The 6,526-nt window shown below is 40.5% G+C and overlaps 1 protein-coding gene across 1 annotated transcript in view; it reads right to left on the bottom strand.

Annotated features, from left to right (window-relative positions):
• LOC135568977 (NLR family CARD domain-containing protein 3-like) overlaps positions 1-716 on the bottom strand; it is a 58,942-nt gene extending 58,226 nt beyond the window's left edge. The window contains 1 exon segment of the mRNA XM_065015756.1: positions 239-716. The gene's annotated coding sequence lies outside the window, so the exon portion shown is untranslated.
• Positions 717-6,526: the final 5,810 nt, after the last annotated feature.

Raw genomic sequence — 6,526 nt, forward strand, 5'->3', positions numbered from 1 at the left:
TACATTTTAAGGAGAGTAGGACTATTATAACACTGTCCACCAAAAATATAATGAACTCTATGAATACACATAACAATATCATCAACTATATGAACACACATAACAATATCATCAACTATATGAATATACATAACAATATCATCAACTATATGAATACACATAACAATATCATCAACTATATGAATACACATAACAATATCATCAACTATATGAATACACATAACAATCGTCGTCTTACCTTTTATCTCTCAATAGAAACAGAGTCTGAATGATCATCAGGTCGTCAAAAGTTACTTTCATTTGCTCTGCTCATTTACATATCAGGTTCTGCCTGTTCTCTCTCCCTCCCTCTCTCTTTATAGCTCTTACAATGTGTATTGGCATACATTCTACAACTGTCTGGAACTCTATTCTTCTGTCTCTCTCCATCACATCCTATTCCTCTGTTGCTGTCTCTGTGTCTTGTCTGGTGTCACTCTCCATCATATCATAGTCTGTTGCTGTCTCTGTGTCTTGTCTGGTGTCTCTCTCCATCATATCCTATTCCTCTGTTGCTGTCTCTGTGTCTTGTCTGGTGTCTCTCTCCATCATATCCTATTCTTCTGTTGCTGTCTCTGTGTCTTGTCTGGTGTCTCTCTCCATCACATCCTATTCTTCTGTTGCTGTCTCTGTGTCTTGTCTGGTGTCTCTCTCCATCATATCCTATTCTTCTGTTGCTGTCTCTGTGTCTTGTCTGTGTCTCTCTCCATCACCAGAAATTGTTGTCATTTAGGCCTCCTACAATACAACATTCACAACATGACAACACAACTACATAACACCATTAAATACAGTTGAGGGTTACTACAATACAACATGACAACACAACTACATAACACCATTAAATACAGTTGAGGGTTACTACAATACAACATGACAACACAACTACATAACACCATTAAATACAGTTGAGGGTTACTACAATACAACATGACAACACAACTACATAACACCATTAAATACAGTTGAGGGTTACTACAATACAACATGACAACACAACTACATAACACCATTAAATACAGTTGAGGGTTACTACAATACAACATGACAACACAACTACATAACACCATTAAATACAGTTGAGGGTTACTACAATACAACATGACAACACAACTACATAACACCATTAAATACAGTTGAGGGTTACTACAATACAACATGACAACATGACAACACAACTACATAACACCATTAAATACAGTTGGAATGTAGTTAGATCTCAAACTGTTTCCATCAAACAGAAAAACAACAATAAATCTGGATCAACACATTTAGATTTCTAGATGCTGTACTTTGCTGTTTCATTACCCAGACAGCTGTTTAAGGTCAGACCAAGGCAGAGTGTAGTATCAGTACTTAGGGGTCATAGTTCAGATCAGTGGTCATGGTTAATATGCATGGACTAGAAAACAAACTTTAAAGCCATTTTTTCTCAGATTCCCTGTTTGTGTAGATGCTGTTTGTCTTTGTAGGACAGTAGTTCAGTTGGCTGTTTGTCTTTGTAGGACAGTAGTTCAGGTGGCTGTTTGTGTAGATGCTGTTTGTCTTTTTAGGACAGTAGTTCAAGTGGCTGTTTGTGTAGATGCTGTTTGTCTTTGTAGGACAGTAGTTCAGGTGGCTGTTTGTGTAGATGCTGTTTGTCTTTGTAGGACAGTAGTTCAGGTGGCTGTTTGTGTAGATGCTGTTTGTCTTTTTAGGACAGTAGTTCAAGTGGCTGTTTGTGTAGATGCTGTTTGTCTTTTTAGGACAGTAGTTCAGGTGGCTGTTTGTGTAGATGCTGTTTGTCTTTTAGGACAGTAGTTCAGGTGGCTGTTTGTGTAGATGCTGTTTGTCTCTGTAGGACAGTAGTTCAGGTGCCTGTTTGTGTAGATGCTGTTTGTCTCTGTAGGACAGTAGTTCAGGTGGCTGTTTGTGTAGATGCTGTTTGTCTTTGTAGGACATTAGTTCAGGTGGCTGTTTGTGTAGATGCTGTTTGTCTTTGTAGGACAGTAGTTCAGGTGGCTGTTTGTCTCTGTAGGACAGTAGTTCAGGTGGCTGTTTGTCTCTGTAGGACAGTAGTTCAGGTGGCTGTTTGTGTAGATGCTGTTTGTCTCTGTAGGACAGTAGTTCAGGTGGCTGTTTGTGTAGATGCTGTTTGTCTCTGTAGGACAGTAGTTCAGGTGGCTGTTTGTCTCTGTAGGACAGTAGTTCAGGTGGCTGTTTGTGTAGATGCTGTTTGTCTCTGTAGGACAGTAGTTCAGGTGGCTGTTTGTCTCTGTAGGACAGTAGTTCAGGTGGCTGTTTGTGGAGATGCTGTTTGTCTTTGTAGGACAGTAGTTCAGGTGGCTGTTTGTCTCTGTAGGACAGTAGTTCAGGTGGCTGTTTGTGTAGATGCTGTTTGTCTTTGTAGGACAGTAGTTCAGGTGGCTGTTTGTGTAGATGCTGTTTGTCTTTGTAGGACAGTAGTTCCGGTAGCTGTTTGTGTAGATGCTGTTTGCCTCTGTAGGACAGTAGTTTAGGTGGCTGTTTGTGGAGATGCTGTTTGTCTTTGTAGGACAGTAGTTCAGGTAGCTGTTTGTCTCTGTAGGACAGTAGTTCAGGTGGCTGTTTGTCTCTGTAGGACAGTAGTTCAGGTGGCTGTTTGAGTAGATGCTGTTTGTCTTTGTAGCACAGTAGTTCAGGTGGCTGTTTGTGTAGATGCTGTTTGTCTTTGTAGGACAGTAGTTCAGGTGTCTGTTTGTGTAGATGCTGTTTGTCTCTGTAGGACAGTAGTTCAGGTGGCTGTTTGTCTTTGTAGGACAGTAGTTCGGGTGGCTGTTTGTCTTTGTAGGACAGTAGTTCAGGTGGCTGTTTGTCTTTGTAGGACAGTAGTTCAGGTGGCTGTTTGTCTTTGTAGGACAGTAGTTCAGGTGGCTGTTTGTGTAGATTCTGTTTGTCTTTGTAGGACAGTAGTTCAGGTGGCTGTTTGTGTAGATGCTGTTTGTCTCTGTAGGACAGTAGTTCAGGTGGCTGTTTGTGTAGATGCTGTTTGTCTCTGTAGGACAGTAGTTCAGGTGGCTGTTTGTGTAGATGCTGTTTGTCTTTGTAGGACAGTAGTTCAGGTGGCTGTTTGTGTAGATGCTGTTTGTCTTTGTAGCACAGTAGTTCAGGTGGCTGTTTGTGTAGATGCTGTTTGTCTTTGTAGGACAGTAGTTCAGGTGTCTGTTTGTGTAGATGCTGTTTGTCTCTGTAGGACAGTAGTTCAGGTGGCTGTTTGTCTTTGTAGGACAGTAGTTCGGGTGGCTGTTTGTCTTTGTAGGACAGTAGCTCAGGTGGCTGTTTGTCTTTGTAGGACAGTAGTTCAGGTGGCTGTTTGTCTTTGTAGGACAGTAGTTCAGGTGGCTGTTTGTCTTTGTAGGACAGTAGTTCAGGTGGCTGTTTGTGTAGATGCTGTTTGTCTTTGTAGGACAGTAGTTCAGGTGGCTGTTTGTGTAGATGCTGTTTGTCTCTGTAGGACAGTAGTTCAGGTGGCTGTTTGTGTAGATGCTGTTTGTCTCTGTAGGACAGTAGTTCAGGTGGCTGTTTGTGTAGATGCTGTTTGTCTTTGTAGGACAGTAGTTCAGGTGGCTGTTTGTCTCTGTAGGACAGTAGTTCAGGTGGCTGTTTGTGTAGATGCTGTTTGTCTCTGTAGGACAGTAGTTCAGGTGGCTGCCCTTGCACTTAGTCTGCCTCCTGTCCCTCCCATCATCATGGTTACACCTTCCTGAAAACAATGACTCCATACTTTGCTGAAACCTGTTCTTCCAGTTCATGTCCTTCAAGACTAGAATGTTCCAATGTGGTTACCCAAAGAGATGACAAGATAGTTCACACATTCCTCCTCCAGGGTTACTGTCAAACAGATATGTGACATTTCTGGTTGGTCCATAACATGAGGATGTTTTTCTGCAGTGAGAATGTAATGCAAGTCAAGGTGTCATTGGATTAATGTCAACAAGGTTTATAACCAACATTGTTAAACTAAATGTTGTAATTGAGAAAGAATTGTAATGTGTTATTGTCACATGCAGTGAAAAGTGTTGTTTTACAGGGTCAACCATAGTAGTACGGTTCCACTAGAGCAAAATAGGGTTAAGTGCCTTGCTTAACGGCACATAGACAGATTTTCACCTTGACGGCTAGGGTATTCGAACCAGTGACCTTTCGGTTACTGGCCCAACCCTCTAATCGCAAGCAATCTGACCATACTATACCAGTTCATATTTGTCCCCAACAGTTTGATTATTAGAATGTGATAAAAAAGGAAGCAAATGGTGTGTTTTAGGACCATGTGGACACCTCCTAGTGGTGGGGTTGTTAGGAGTGTTTATCAGACCATGTGGACACCTCCTAGTGGTGGGGTTGTTAGGAGTGTTAATCAGACCATGTGGACACCTCCTAGTGGTATGGTTGTTAGGAGTGTTTATCAGACCATGTGGACATCTCCTAGTGGTGGGGTTGTTAGGAGTGTTTATCAGACCATGTGGACACCTCCTAGTGGTCTGGTTGTTAGGAGTGTTTATCAGACCATGTGGACACCTCCTAGTGGTCTGGTTGTTAGGAGTGTTTATCAGACCATGTGGACACCTCCTAGTGGTGGGGTTGTTAGGAGTGTTAATCAGACCATGTGGACATCTCCTAGTGGTCTGGTTGTTAGGAGTGTTTATCAGACCATGTGGACACCTCCTAGTGGTCTGGTTGTTAGGAGTGTTTTGTCGTGGAAATTTCCTCTATTTACCAAATCATGAGAGCAAACCACACACAAGTCAGAGTTAGTTATCAAAGTCCATCTTTAATTATATGATCTCTATCACCACCCTGTGACTCTCAGATCAATTCAGTGTCTCTCAATAATCTCCCCTCACATTGCAACTGAGATCCTTTAATAGCAAAGAACACACATAGTCAGACAGCATAGACATAATAAATCATTCAGCTTTGTCTCCTTTCTCAAACCCCAGAACCATAAACCAATCCTCCATATCAACAGGCATATATCAAATTATCATTTAGATACAACCAATTCTAAATACAACCAATCCTATCTTGACAAGATCAGAGACACTCTGACTGGCACACAGACATCGTGGAGCCAAGAGATATGTTTACACATGATGATACTTTGACCTCTCCCCTCTCTGCGGTCCAAGCAACTTAGTCTTGACATAGAACAGATACTGCAACCTCGCCACAGTATTATACAAAAATAACATTCTGATGTGATGAGAAGTCATTTACAGACATTTGTTGAATATAAAACATCTTACATATGTTACCAACAAATTCTGATTCTTCCACGACAACCTCTTCAATCAACCTGATACCACAAAAGTATAAACAATTTAATGGCACAGTTGACCAACCCCCCACTCTCAGGCACTGCATCTTCTGGCGTCTCTTTCGTTTTTCTTCAGATAGCTTTACAGTTCAAAGTGGACGGCCCATGATAATGTCCCAATTTCAATGTCTCATCTTTACCACTCATGTCTTGTCCATTCGTCAACCAATATACCAGCATCATAAGAAAATGTTAGAACAGATCTTTCTCCGTGATCACTCCAAGTGGACTCTCACAGTATGAGAGAAACATGAAAGAAAAGCAGTTGATAGCTTAGATCTGATACTGTACACCAATTTCTGGCTTGGTTCTTTTCTCTCGGTAGAAGTGGTTAGGAAAGCCTCCTTCAATGCCTTTGTCTCTCTTCTTCAGCCAGTTAGAGGGGGTATTGAGGTACACACACCATTCAGTCCAATTATCTCTTCCATGCATTAAGATACCGTCTGATGTCACTTTTCATGATAACCTCGAAAGAACAGATCAGAACAATAGTTTAGTTCAGTTCATTAACTACATGATCAATTATTACTTTTACCAATTATTCTTAATACACATATCTAAACATATTTCACAGAGAATATCAAAACATTCTATTGAAACTATTCTTTCAAATTGGTTTATACTCCCCATCTCACTGTCAACTCCATCGTAGAGCCAAGGATCAAAAAGTTAGACCTATATCCCTCGGGAATAGAACAAAACAAACACAACAATACAATACAATACACTCAACAATACAATAAACTCATTCACATATCACTTAAGTTGTATAACTTCAATTCAAATCCTCAAAAAACTGAATCCTCCCCCAAGTTTTACACACATATCTCCGTATGAGAGTAATGTAAAACAAAACTGAAAAGAAATGTAAAAACTATCCTGATTTTAACAAATCTTTCAAAAGTTGGTGCTGTCTCAGCGTAAAAATCAAAACAAACTTTTTTCCATTCATATCCACAAAGCTTTCATTCCCCAAAGGTCAATACTGTTCAGCACATCCATTAATGATCTTCCTTTAGTCTGTACAGGGTCTGAAGTTCCAATGTATGCAGATGATACAGTGATAAATTCATGCAAATAACAAACTACACAAGAACTCACTACTATAATGGTTCAGATGACAAAATTGCTCAGAGACTCATGTTTACATCT

This window comes from Oncorhynchus nerka, unplaced genomic scaffold (assembly GCF_034236695.1).
Source record: "Oncorhynchus nerka isolate Pitt River unplaced genomic scaffold, Oner_Uvic_2.0 unplaced_scaffold_1290, whole genome shotgun sequence".
Classification (NCBI taxonomy): Eukaryota; Metazoa; Chordata; class Actinopteri; order Salmoniformes; family Salmonidae; genus Oncorhynchus; species Oncorhynchus nerka.